General features: G+C 40.4%; 1 pseudogene across 1 annotated transcript; it reads right to left on the bottom strand.

Annotated features, from left to right (window-relative positions):
- Positions 1-7,711: 7,711 nt before the first annotated feature.
- On the bottom strand, positions 7,712-8,776 carry LOC310931934 (transcription factor HES-2-like; annotated as a pseudogene). The gene is made up of 3 exons: positions 8,474-8,776; positions 8,187-8,370; positions 7,712-8,076 (listed from the first exon to the last, which is right to left on the bottom strand). The product of its transcript is annotated as a transcription factor HES-2-like (transcript).
- Positions 8,777-15,202: the final 6,426 nt, after the last annotated feature.

Here is a 15,202-nt window from a genome sequence, read left to right as displayed (position 1 = left end):
CCCACCCTCCACCCCGCGCGCACACACACCCTCCTCCAACTCCACAGCATCATCATGAACAGCAACTACACACACACACACACACAAACAGCGTTGCATATACTTAAGTTCTTTCACTATAAACTTTACAAGCACATGACACATGATCTCCACGCATTAGCGTGGGTGTCCCATCTGTATGCTTGTTGTTAGGAGTCCACGTTAGTGTCCAACTGAAAACACACCACTCGCCCCTCCTCCCCGTTTGTCTCCTCTACAGCTTGACTCCTGGACATTTGAGCGTCCACGCCATCATGAAACTCGTGTTTATCAGTGTTACATGATGATGATGATGATGATGATGATGGGGGTGAAATATGTTTGTCTGGAAAAGGATTAGTGAAGCCTATACCAGTGAGCAAAGAAAGAAAGAAAGAATAAACATTTAATTCTTCTTAATGTTGCACTGGTGTCATTTATTTCCATGTTAAGTGTGCAGCAGGATGTCAATGCTGTTTAAAATAAATGGAATGGAAAATAAACTGGTTCAGCGAGAGAAAATGAAATATACCTTATATATGCATGTTTTAAATAAATCTACAGAATGTGAATGTAAAGGTCGTCGTGACACTGAGGGGGAAATGGAAGCACTGCAGCCCTGAAATTGAGAGGCACACTTGCTGCACGCGCCCCTCACTGACCCGCAGAGACGCAGGGATGGAGGTGGGGGATGGGCGGAGGAGCGAAGAGGAGAGGACTGGGTGGGGGTAACACTTCTGCCGAGTTTTTGCTCTTACGGTTAGAGTCCTCTTTTGTCTTTTCAAGCAAATTCGGCGTCGGTAACCCATCTGTGCAGGCCGGATAACAGGGAGCCTTTGTCTGGAAATGTTCCGGACAATTCATGGGAATTAAGAGTCACACGACAGAGAGTCACCAGCACCAGCAGCATTGAGTGAGTGAGTGAGACTCCACCTGACTCCTGCTGCTGATGCTGCGTGATGTTCAGGCTCCAGCGTCACAAACAATGGCAAATATTATTTTGTGCTACAAATTCTATTAAAGAGTGTTTGGCCTCAAAACAGTTAATAATGCTGCCTTTGCAGTTTAGCTCTATCATATTCGACTGGAATAATGCAATGCCTTTCAACAAGTGCACATTGTTGTCTTTCTGCTATAGAATTAGACAATATATCCCTAAAAACCCTGAAAAATGACGTAATCAATTCATTATGGCCATAGCAACACGTTTTTCACAATATATTCATAGGAAACTTTTTGTGTCCTGTACATACATTTATCAAAATGGAACCTTTTCATGTCCAAAGCAGGTATAACAGAAGAGTTCATACAAACCACATGGCTTTCATAAGATAAACAAATTGCACTGACCTCCTTTAAAACTCATACTTATAGTAAAAATGAAAACATATGTGACATCAATTAAATGTAAGTTATCAACTAAACTAAGTCATTTCAGTAATCAACCTCATTGAAATAGATAAATAATGGTGCAGCATTCACATATGGGGACTAGAGACAAAGGGCTTCATGTATAACAGCTGTATCCCAAATGAATCTAGCTGCTCTGGAGACTGTCCTGGTCCTCAATGATGCCCACATGTCTTTTAGATCCCATTCCTATGCGTTTTTTAGGTTGTTCTTTTTAGCTTAATTTATTCTCAGTATTGTGAATTATTCTCTCCAGACGGGTGTTTTCCCCACTGATTATAAAAAACTGCCACATTAAAATCCCTTCTGAAGAAAAAAACAATATTGATGCCTCAGTATTTAACAACTACAGACCACTATCAACCCCAACATTTCTAAAAAAAAACTTTTTAGAGATTGATCGTTTTTCTATTAGTTAAAGTAGACATATTATAACTATTTCTCCAAGTTAACCTAGCTCCCTGGTGTCCTAATGAACATGTCTGTGACATGCTTTGGTCAAAATACCATAAGGATGAAGCACCACAGCCGTTCAATCACCCTGCCAAAACAGCCCTGTGCAGAACGCTCGGTTTTGAGTGCCTGTCTCTTCCCCGTCACATTGTCGTCATATATAACATGAATAGAACTAAGAATAGAACACTGAGCAGACTTTTGCTCTTCTGGATATGATTGCCCTCGCCTGCACTCTTGCATTCTTTTTTAGGGACAAAGCAGAGCTCCATGAGACAACAATTCCAGTAATGTCTCATTGTGACGTAGCAATGAGTGCGGAAGTCAACATCTGAGACGGACTGCAAAAACATGATTGAGTCATCTTTTTTCACACTTTTCCTACTCATAGAGCCTCCAGAGTCACAAATATAAGTATTATAATGATTAAAAAGTTCATTTTGCATAATATGTCTGAATCCCAATTCCACCCCTTAGCCCTCCCCCTTCCCCCTACCCCTTGTTTTTGCGCGTTCATGTGAGGGGTAGGGCTGTCTCATTTCTCATAAGGGTTAAGGGGTAGGGCCAAGCCGAAGGGCTACGTACCCCTCGAAACGAAGCTTCCTCAGGACCACACTTGAAACGGAATTTCGCAGCTTCCGCCGCATCACCTGTCAGCGAAGTTTGAAAGCTGGCCGTTAAAGACTCGCACAAATGTATTTTCAGTATTTTAATCACGACAGTCATGTGTAATCATTGTATTGCGGTCTTCTTCAATTGTCAACGGTGTTTCTGGATCACTAGTCAAGTTTGTTTTGAATTACTAGCAAGTCGTAGCCGATGCTATCCCGGCGTTCCTTTCGTAAGTGGTTAGCTAGCTGCTATCGCTATTTTTTTAACATTAACAAATAGTGCCGGAGTGCACAGTTACGTCTTCAGGACAGAACAGGAGATTCTGTCCCCGCTCTCCTCTGCTCTGTCTGCGAGCAGCTTTCTCCCTCTGCACCGTGTGTGCGTGTGTGTGGTTATGGTAATGCAGCGGGTCTGCAGTCGCTGTAACTGTGTTTGTGAACACTCCTCACGTCAGCGTCGCCGCCGATGTCGTTGGTTAGCAGCTGACAGTCGTGAAAACAGAAAAATAGCCCAGGCAACAGACATTACTTGTGAGGACGGCATTTTTGGATTGTTACATCAACAAGCATCGCATCGGCTTGTTGATGTAGCAGTCCACGAGCGCCAAGTCTGGACGACGTGATGACGTAATGGAGGTGTGTCTCATTTCTTAGGGGAACGTTCGTACCCCTCGCTCCCTCAACTATGTTTTGAGGGCCAAGGGGAACTCCGACAAAGGGGTAGGGGGAAGGGGGAGGGCTAAGGGGTGGAATTGGGATTCAGCCTATGCCCCTTTAAATTATACCAATAACATATTTAAAACATTTCAATCTGGTAAATCACAGTACTGAAACTGCTTTAGCCAAAGTCTTTGATGCAGTCGATCATTCTTTTAAAAAGACATACCCACATTGGCTTATCTGATACTATTCCTAACTGGTTAAAATCTTGCCTTATCGACAAGGAGAATTCCTGGTAATCATTGATGATTCAAGATAGAAATGTTACATTTAATTGCAGTGTTCCCCAATGCTCGATTTTGGTCCCACGATTTTTAACATCTACATGTTACCTCTCTATAACATCATCAGGAGGCATGGCAGAATATTCCATAGCTATGCTGATGACACTCAACTTTACACCACTGTGTCTCCTGATGACACAGGGCCAATGGAATTAGACATAAAACTACGGATGGGGCAAAACTTTTTACAGCTCAACCAGAACAAAACCGAGGTTTAGGTTGTTGGTGCTGAAAGCCAAATATAGAAATTAATGACACTTTTCAATTACACAATTCCAGCATGGTTCCACTCTGCATGGCACAACTCAGCTATTTATTTTTGCTTTTCCATTAGATAGCACCTAGTACCTGGTACTTTTTTAGTACCTGCTCTGGCGAGGTTCCAAGTGAGCTGAGCTGATACTAAAATGTTGTCAGACTGTTGGCCACTGATTGGTCAGAATGTCATCACTGGAAGAGTCATGAGCGCGACATCCAATAAAACAGAACAATGCCAAACAGTAGATAAATGTGTTCGTCTCAAACATTAGCAAGGAAATGTCTAAAATCTCATCATTTAACAGAGGACTCTGTGTATTTAGAGCCAACACTGCTGAAAGTGGCGATCATGAGCAGCATCACAACCTCTTCCGCTGGGTAGTACCGACTTTTTGCCAAAAGTGCCAAAAGTGCCAAAACAAGTCAGAATCCTTGGTGTAATTTTAGATTTAGATTTTAACTTTGAAGCACACATAGAAAATTTAACCAAAACTGCTTTCTATCATCTGAAAAATATTGCCAAAGCAGTGTCTCTGTGTGGCCACAGAACTTCTGCCACCTCAGCTACAGTTTCCCAGGACTTAGACAGTCGCACTAGACTGTGTATCTTTACACTTCCTACAAACCTCTACCCCAGAGATGGATGCTTGTTTAAAGCAGAAAACAAATATTCAGTCGACAAGAAACCTGCAGATTTGGAGAGGGTGGACTCTAGATCTCACTCATGATCAATAAATCATAATCTGTCAAAGCATACAGTATTGTCAAAAAAAAGTGGTCAAATATCAATTATATCCAGATGTACAAAGCTGACAGGGACTTGTCAACACATTTGTGAAAGAAATGAAAATTACTGTCAGGATGAAACTATACTGTGTATGGAACTGGAGCGTATGAACACTTGCATTTTACACTATTTGATTATGGATTACTGCAATGGAGCAGACATGTGCAGCCCTCCCTAATAATCTGGTCACATGATGTAGATGGCTTCAGGTTTATGCCTAATAAAGCATCTACAGTATGTCATAAGCTTTTTTTTTTTCTTTGGAGCATATTACATTTTATATTCTTTTTTACCAGCAGACTGATACCAATACTGGACATCACATTGATCACAAATTTGCACTGTACAACTATTTTCTTGCATCTCAATTTCATCTACATGTATAATCCTCTTTACTGCACTTTTTATGATAAAAGTCCACTGCAAAAAGTAAGACAACAAAACATTTTTGGCCATGTTCAGTGTCACTTAGGGAGAATAAAATGTGTTAATTTTAGTCATTCAATATGGCAACAAAAAAACAAATTTAAAAACATTTTTTTTAATTAAATTTTTTCATTCACTAATAATATGGAAAGGTTGAAATGGATAAACAGATTTCCATCAGAAAATTGAACTAGAACTGCTTTAAAAATACTTGAGTGATAAACAAACCAACTTATGAATGAATAAAATGTTTATTGATTAATGTTTTTCGTTTGAATTTATAAGATGTATTGTTCATACTTAAATATGTTTTAATAATTAAAGTACATGTGTGCACGGCTTAATATTTAAGGAATTACTTTTTTTTGTTTTTTGTTTTTTTAACTAATTAGAAAATATGAGACTGGATTTGAAATGAAACAAACAAGATGTGCTTTACCTGCACACTTTCAGCTTTAATTTGAGGGCATTTACATCCAAATCAGGTGAATGGAGTAGGAATTAAAATACTTTCTATATGTGCCTCCCACTTTTTAGGGGACCAAAAGTAATGGGACAATTGACTGAAACGCTATTTCATGGATAGGTGTGGGCTATTCCCTCATGATGGCATTTTCAATTAAGCAGGTAAAAGTTCTGGAGCTGATTCCAGGAGTGACATTTGCAATTAGTTGCTGTTAACTCTCTCAATATGAGATCCAAGGAGCTGTCACTGTCAGTGAAGCAAGCCATCATTAGGATTGAAAAATCAAAACAAACCCATCGGAGAAATAGCAAAAACATGAGGTGTGGCCAAATCAACCGTTTGGAACATTCTAAAAAAAAAAAAAGAAAGAATGCACCGGTGAGCTCAGCAACACCAAAAGATCTGGAAAACCACTGTGGTGGACGACAGAAGAATTCTTTCAAGATTAGAATTTGCCAAATAACACCTAAAAAAGCTGTTACAATTCTGGAAGAACATCCTCTGGACAGATGAGACCAAGATCAACTTGTACCACGGTGATGGGAAGAGAAGAGTGTAGAGAAGGAAAGGAACTGCTCATGATCCAAAACATACTGCTTCATCAGTGAAGCATGGTGGTGGTGGTGTCATGGTGTGGGCATGTAAGACTGCCAATGGAACTGGTTCCCTTGTATTTATTGATGATGGACCTGCTGAAAAAGGATGAATTCTGAAGTGTTTCAAGCAATATTATCTGCTCATATTCAGCCAAATGCTTCAGAACTCATTGGACCTATTGGAGACCTATTGCAAAAGGCTGGCTCGACGACATTGTACAAGTTTTAGCCTTGGAAAAAATAGCATCCTCGCTGAGAGGAAAAATGCACCGTTTAGAGAACTATGGTCTTCCTTCTTGGTATACTTGCATATAAATGTATATATTTATACCTTTAAACATCTTTTTTGAAATGATGGCTTTATTTTTGCACACTTTCATATTTCTATACTGCAAAGTATAGTCCCACAGAATTATTTTTTCAACTTCTTCTATACAGCAAAGAAAATGAAACCCCCATTTGTTCTGTCACACAAACAAACAAACAATATTTAAGCTTATATCATTGCACCTGATGACAGCAAATATGAGCTAAAAGGTTTGTTTGCACATAAAATCATTTAATACTTACAATGAAAGGGGTGAGTGAATCTTTAAGATGCAGCTTAAGTTATTTGATATTTGTAAGACTTTTGTTTTTGGTAGTAAAATCTGTTGAAAATGGAGGTACTACAATTATAAAATAAGGAGGTTTGATTTTATTAACTGGGCTGTGTGTCATTTATGTCTGAATTGGTCAGTTTTGTTTTGTTGCATTTGTTCTGTTTTTTTTTTTTGTTGTTGGTTGACCAAAAATAAACAATATTATCGTCACTCATCATATTAGTATAGGCCAAGAGCCACTATGAGTTATGTAAAATACATCGATGTGGATTAAAATGTAGAGACTCCGTTATATGTTTAAATGTCAACTACTCACAGTTGATTGTGAAATGCAGAATGTTGTAAAACGATAGGAACCATTTCAGTGTATATTTGTCCCATCACACAACCAACATAAACTTATTCCCACCGATTTGGCGGCAACGCGAGAGGCGCCACATGAGCAACAATGGAGCAGCTGCTCTGCGGCATCAATGGGCTGCGGAGGATGACCTGTGGCTTTATGCGTTTGCGCGCCTTTTTCATTCCATTCATAAACCCGAGAGTCCGCTCTTTAAGATGACTTAGTTAAATCATTATTTTTATGATACTTATAAATATATATATTCACAAAATAAGAGAAAGAACAAACACAGTCATGTTCGATTAGTGTACATTATTTACATTTTATTTTCATGAAGGGTTCGATTCACAAAACACGTTTTTTTTCTTCTTACATGCCATCATATATTAAATCCTATATAACACATAGTGTTTACAGACTATTATGTTGCACAGACCAAAATACTTTAAGTCCAACGTGCAAACCTCAAATTAAATAACCCTTGGGGTTTTACAAAAGTGTTGCCTACAACCCATATCTTTGACACCCCAAAGAGGATTGCGATTCGGAAAGTTCATAGACTTTACAGTTTCTTTACGATCTGTGCTCGTGTGCCCTTTAACGCAAAATGAGCCAAATGCTGAATTCAATTATCAAACTTCAACTCCAACAATAAATCCTCTCATATCACAATCAAGACTATAGCTAATACAATATACGTTTACGAAAATACATCACAACATTTCTATCCGTCTAATCTACCAAGGTCTCCACATGGCATCGTTGACAGGCTGCGGGCCTGGCTGCGCTCTGCTGGGAGCCACTGCACCGCTGCTGCCGCTGCTGCTCTTACTGATGTTACTGTTACTGCTGCGGGACTGGCTCTCCAGTCTGGGGCTGAAGCTGGATTTGAGGCTCAGGAGTCTCTGTTGGATTTGTGGGAGAGTTCTGGAGCTCTGGGCGCAACAGTTCTGGCAGGTCGGGGTGACGGTGGCAGACATCGACTGCTGAACGAAGTCGCTGACGCGCTGGCACGCGTCTTGATCCAGGCTGGTTTTGGGAAGCAGAGTGGAGACGCGCTGGAGGCAGGCTTTGTAGCCTTCTCTGTAACTGTCTGCAGAGTCTGGGGGAAGCGAAAAGGAGGTTTGGTCAGTGACTGGAATTTGACATGAGCCGTGTATGGAAGAAGATCATTTGAATGCACTTGACAGCAGTTCAGGAGACGATGCTCACCTTTAACTGGAGAGGCAGGAAGGTCTCTGAGAAACCGGACTGTCATTTCCAGAATATCAGCTTTCTCGAGCTTGGAATAGCGTGCGTTGTCTTTGCCAACAAGAGGCAGAATCAGACTCTTCAAATGACTGAGACTGTCATTGATACGAGCTCGTCTTCTCTTCTCCAGTAAGGGTTTCAACGTCTGAAAGAAAGAATGGGAAACTGTTATTCCGATGCACAATTAAAAGAGTCAGAAGTGTAAACATTCGCAGTAAAATAAGCAAAGTGTTTTCTCGTTTCCTTACCTTTCTCAGTTCGTTGGCTTGTTTTCTCTGAGCCACGGTGGACCTGTTCGGGAGAGGCAGGCTGGCCTCAGTTGTGATGCTGGGACTCATTTCAGGGTTTTTTGTTTTGGTGCTTTGTGGTAGGAGCTACTTGCACTCGGAGCGGCTGAGCTGAAGTGTGAGGCAGAGTCGGAGCGCCTCCTATTTATGTGGCTCCAGCGCGTCAGAGCGGAGGGGACGCACAGCGTTGTGTCTAGCCTCTGACACGGGAGGAGGGGCGGGGCGGTGCCTTTGGGAAATGAGAGGCGCTCATGTCTGGACCATCTGGTCGTGATGGGCCCCCGAGTCTATACCGCTGGTATGCAAAGTTTCCGTGATGGTGTTGTGCTTTATTGCGTTAAAATTTCAGCGTTGTAATGTTCAACCAAGATCCAATTACGCACAGAAGTCGAACAGTTATTGTCCTTGGTTCAAAACACAAGACCTATCCACTAGATTTTACTGACGACCGTTTTGCTTTAATATTTCTCTATTATTGAAATAATATCCTTTCCGTTTTTGATTCTTCCTTTGTTGCATCGAACATTCACCACACATTAACAGCCAAGTGAGTCACGACACATCTAAATAATCTTTTGCCTTATTAAAGAACATTTAAAACTTTAAATACATAAAAAAACAAAACAATAATGATTATAATCCACATTTATTAATACCTAAGGGCTCAATGTGGCATAAACACTCAACAAAAGAAGCACAGAACCAGTTGAGTGTTTCTGAGGTGACAGGAGTAATCTATCCCAAAATTAATAAACCAGATACCCAAGCCACGCTATGTATGGATTAACATCTGCTTATGGAGCCCCAGATGCTTTTCTCCGATATCAACAACAGTGTTTACCTGGAGCAGCTAGTGGGGGAGGAGTCTGAGTGATAACCTGCAACACATGCAGAATAGAGTTCATCTGCCGATTAGAACTGTAGTCGTGTACAAAAAGAGCCATGTAATGCTAACTTTGTACAAAAACTGCACGCAAAACACACTGAGGAATACAAATATGACTTATAATAAGACTAGGTCGTTATTTATTCATGCATCCCGTATTTATTTACACAAACTCTGTGTGTGCATTTCAAACTAACATTACATCTTCATGTAAGTTGTTTTTTATTTAATTGTATTTTATAAACGTTTCAGTCAATCTCTGCTGTTTGCTGCCATTTGAACCAAACAGTGCTGTAAGCTGCCAGTAGGGCTCACGCGTTCGGCACGCGCCACAGCAGCGCAGCAGATGGAGGAAAAGCCTCCCTCCCTCCTCGTCTCCCGTCTCTTTACGCACCACCCCACCCCCACACTGTTAGCGCAGCACCACTGCGTTGCTGCTCCCATCAGCATCCCACCAGGCTCCACACCATCCACCATCAGTGTTCAACAACGCTTTTTGTGTTTGCTTTTTTTTTTTTTTTTGTCTTTTGGGAGTTAGGTTTGGGTCCTGGCTCATAAAAACAATAGCGCAATTGTTCAAAAGGAAATACAGCACCATAAGATAAAGGGAGGTTTCGTAACGTCCACGAGGAAAATACACAGAATAAAACATAATCTATTCAAAATAGTGTATGTATTTAAATGTTTGATGTATGTACAAATATTAAATTGACCGTTTTTGATGAATCTCGTTGAATGGCACAAACCAAACTCCAACTTTACGCACCAACGTTACGCACGGAGCTGGGATGCGCATCTACTCGCTATATAATAATATTTATTAATTAATGTACACTGGAAGCAAATACGTATAGCTCAACATGATAGTATGTTTTTAAGACTTTTCCCTGTGGAAGTTTGAGGGGCTTTCAACCCTTCAGGCATTAAAGATGCGTGGTTTTGCACGCGTCCTGTCCCATGGGGCCCCACATAACTGCCATCGAGTCCAGTCTGGAAACGGGCTCTTCGACATAAGACAAAAAAAAAGTTCAAGAAAGGCTTCGGTTGGGAGCCTTTTTGTCCTGGTTTCAGCGTGGGTATCCATCTGTGCAAACTGAGCTCACAGTGATCCTTTTGTTGAGGGACGTATACAGAGAGGTGGAATCACGATGGGCTTTGCAGCAGCAACTGTACAGAAAAGACACTTTTGTTAAATCAACATGGTGCGTTTTGTGCAGCAGAAATATATTTTGGTTTAAAATATAAAAATGTAAACATATGTTGACCAGAAAACATAATATTTGAATTATATTTTTGGGGGGTGAAATAATAATAAGAGAGAAATAATTGGACAGTACAAACGGCATGAGGCTGACACGAGCCAAAATGCAGTGGCAGATGGAGACTGCATGCGCGGCATTATTGAGCCGTGAAAGAGCGTCCACGGACTCTGACTTGCAGGTGACCGTCGCCATCGCGGCTACGTGGATTTTTTTTTTTCGTCCAGACCTCCGGGTTTTTCAGACTGTGTATAGTGAACTGTAGATCAAAGGATGTCTGGCATCCCAAGCCAAAATACACGCCAACATTATCCGAATGGCTCTGACGCGTCAGCACAGGACTGCTGCTGTTTGTTGACCACAATGGTCCGGTTCAGACTGAAGAAGTTTACATTTTACCAGTTTATGGTATAGATATAGGTTAAAAATGTTCCTTTTATATGATAAATCACATAATACCAGGGTTTAAGAAAATATTCACCGATAACAAAACCCTGTAATATTCGTTAAAATGCCCACAATTAATTCATATCATCAAGGTCCGTGAAAAGGAATACCATATGTTAACACTTGGACTATAATGTATGGTATTTACATGTTCTGAAAGGTCATTGCAAGAACCCACTGCTTTTGATTTTCAAACCTGTGAATAAAATATTTTTGTAAAGGAAAGAAAATATAAAAAAAGACATGTATTGTATTGTACTGTACATACCCCATAATGAAGAATACAAAGACATTTGTATTTTCTAGAAATATCCCTATTGATGTTTAAATAAAAATCTTAGAAATCTCAAATTAGCTCCACTCAGGATACTAATGACCTGATAACTGAGACACTAGACTTATAGTACAAAAGCAGAATTGCAGAGTGAATTGTGAAGTTTTTTTCTGCATTTCCAAGGACAATCCAACATCACTGAGAGGATACCAACATTTTAGGGTTGTGTTCTTCATCAGAGTTGATGCATAAAGACCAAGGAATGTATGTAACATTTTCCATTTAATAACACCTTTAATGCTCTAATTTAGTCTTCCAAGCTTTGTCCACATGATAACACTGTCAGAGTGATAGTTGAGCTGTGAACAGGTCTGATGATTTCTATGTAATGATTCACCATGTAGTCACGCAAGTCCACTTGCTTTTATCTTAAAGATACAAAGATCAGGGAAAACTGAGAACACAAATGTTTATGAGTTTATTTAGATAGTTGACATGATATTTGTGTGATTAATCCTGTGATATAATCATTTTTCATCTACGTCTGATGACTAAAAGTCTACATCAGCTACCACTGTGCAATTTTCACAAGCCACTTGGAAAGCTTGTTTGTGTGCCACTGTGGTTTACAGTTGTGTTGAGTTTTGAAACGAAAAAACAACAACCAAGTCAATAGGAAAATTGTCACTTTGTCTTGTTTCTCTAGATTTGCCCAACAACTATTTTGAAAAGGTCTTCTGTAGTAGCTTTCTAGCATCTTGTAGGTCATCCATCCATGGTTAAAGGTCTGTATTTATTAGGGGTGGGAATCACAGGGTACCTCACAATACGCAACACATGGTCCACGACACCAATGATATCGCGATACAGCAATTCTGTGATAATAAATATATTGTAAGCTGAATTATAGCGTGATACATCACGATATCTGTCTAACTGAGGAAAACAAAATGCCCATGACAAGTGCAGTATTTCTCTATTTATTCAAACAGAGAGAACAAAGTGCTTGAAGTCAATGTAACGAACGTGGATGAGGCCTCTCTTGACGTATAGCTTTCTCTAACCATTATCACACTGTAAACTCACTGTTTACTTTATTATTATCATATTGCACAACAACAATATATTAGCAAATCAATATTTTGACCCACCCCTTGTATTTACATGGCAATGTTCTGCAGTTGATGACCACTCAGCGCTGCTTTACACTACAGTGTTTCCATTCGCTCACACTTTCACACAGTGCATCAATGTGAACCAAGCACACATGGGAATTGAACCCACAACCATTCAATCCATCCATTATATATATTTCAATTTGACATCAGGTGAGGTCACAGAAAATTTAAATTAACTAAGCTGTTTGAGGTGAAGTCCAAATACATCCTGGTTCTAAAACTATAAAGCCATCTGGTGATAAGATGAAGCAACAAAAGCATCGATGATGAGGTCAGAGGGGATGTAAAAGTGTTAAGTATATGCACTCCTTCCTCTAACCTCCTCTGTTGCCTTCAGCGTGTGGCCATGTTCATCTCATATGAAGAGGAGTCAGGTGTGAGTGACTGGAGGACAGTGTTTTTGTGAGGTGACCTTGTGTCCTCAGTGCTGGAGGATGAACAATCTGACTCATGTTTATGTTGGTGTGTCAGAGCACTGTGTGACTATTGTTCTCCCCTGAAAGCCTCAGAATGAAAAACACAGTGAGGAGCTGGTGCCAGACGAAAAAAAACTCAGCTTAAGAAGAGGCCATTAACACCAGACTAGAAAGAATGTATCCTCTCACACAGCAGTTGCTATTATGGATGATGAATTTGGACGAGTTCCAATGAAAAAGACTTTCACTTACTTTGGTCAAACAGAAGCTAAACTGAAAGCTGGCTCAAGCCTTCATGGAGCCACATAAGAAGAAATTAATGAACACACAGAAGGCGGGGGCAGTAGGAGCTGAGTAACATTTGTTTTATTAATTTATATCTTGCATCTTTTCCATGATAACCATCGAAATATTGCACGCATTTTACAAATTGGCTTCTTGTAGGACATGTCACTCAACACTAAATGTGCCCCTTTTTAGCCATAGGGTGTTTGCTTCTACACTAGGCTGGCTCTGGCACCTGTGGTTCAGTGGTATGGTTGGTCATCTTCCAACCAGGGGGTCAGGGTTTGATCCACACTATACAGTATCTACATTATGATGATGTACTTCACCCAAATGTGTTCCTGATGGCTATTGCAGCATTGTACAAATGAGTATGACAGATACAGTTAGGTCCATAACATCGACACAATTCTCTTTATTTTGGCTCTATACACCACTATAATGGATTTGAAATGAAACGAACAAGATGTGCTCTAACGGCACACTTTCAGCTTTAACTTGAGGGTATGTACCGCCAAATCAGGTGAACGGTCTAGGAATTACAATATTTTCTATATGTGCCTCCCACTTTTTAGGGGACCAAAAGTAATGGGATAATTGGCTGAAAGGCTATTTCATGGACAGGTATGGACTATTCCCTTGTTTCGTCATCTTCAATTGAGCAGGTAAAACTTCTGGAGTCGATTCCAGGAGTGACATTTGCATTTGGAATTAGTTGCTGTTAACTCTCTCAATATGAGATCCACGGATTTGTCACTGTCAGTGAAGCAAGCCATCATTAGGCTAAAAAATCTAAACAAACCCATCAGAGAAATAGCAAAAACATGAGGTGTGGCCAAATCAACTGTTTGGAATAAACTTAAAAAGAAAGAATGCACCGGTGAACTCAGCAGCACCGAAAGACACACTCTCCAGGAGGTAGGTGTAAGTCAACAATCAAAACAAGACTTCACCAGAGTGAATACAGGGAGTGAATACACCACAAGATGTAAATCATTGGTGAGCCTCAAAAACAGGAAGACAAGATTAGAATTTGCCAAACAACACCTAAGAAAGCCGTTACAATTCTAGAAGAACATCCTATGGACAGATGAGACCAAGATCAACTAGTACCATGGTGATGGGAAGAGAAGAGTGTGGAGAAGGAAAGGAACTGCTCATGATCCAAAACATACCGCTTAATCAGTGAAGCATTGTGGTGGTAGTGTCATGGTGTGGGCATGTATGGCTGCCAATGGAACTGGTTCCCTTGTATTTATTGATGAGGATTAATTCTGAAGTGTTTTGAGCAATAATATCTGCTCATATTCAGGCAAATGCTTCAGACCTCATTGGACGCCACTTCACAGTGCAGATGGACAATGACCCAAACCATACTGCAAAAGCAACCAAAGAGTTTTTTAAGGTACATGGAATGTTATGCAATGGCAAAGTCAATCACCTGACCTGAATCTGATTGACCATGCATTTCACTTGTTGAAGACCAAACTGAAGGGAAAATGCCCCAAGAACAAGCAGGAACTGAAGACCGTTACACTAGGGGCCTGACAGAAAGGTTGGGTACACCCTGGACAGTTTGCCAGTCCATCACATGGACACACATAGAGACAAACAACCATCCAATCTCACACTCATGGTCAATTTAGAGTGTCCAATTTACCTAATCCACATATTGCATGTTTTTGGACTGTGGGAGGAAGCCAGAGAACCCAGAGAGGAGAACATGCAAACCTCATGCAGAAAGGCCCTTGTTCCGACCGGGTCGCAAACCCAGGTCTTCTTGCTGCAAAGGCAAGAGTACTACCCACTACTACACCAACCGTGTGGCCCATAAATATTATATATAAAATATACTGACAAAAGCTAACACATTCCACCCCTTATTTCACAAAAACACAACACTGAGTTTCTATTAAAGCTTTAGAAATGTGTTTCATTTACAAGG

This window comes from Microchirus variegatus (genome assembly GCF_963457635.1).
Source record: "Microchirus variegatus genome assembly, chromosome: 9".
NCBI classification, from domain to species: Eukaryota; Metazoa; Chordata; class Actinopteri; order Pleuronectiformes; family Soleidae; genus Microchirus; species Microchirus variegatus.
Note: the sequence above shows the minus strand (reverse complement) of the source record. Positions and strands in the feature narration are given on the sequence as shown.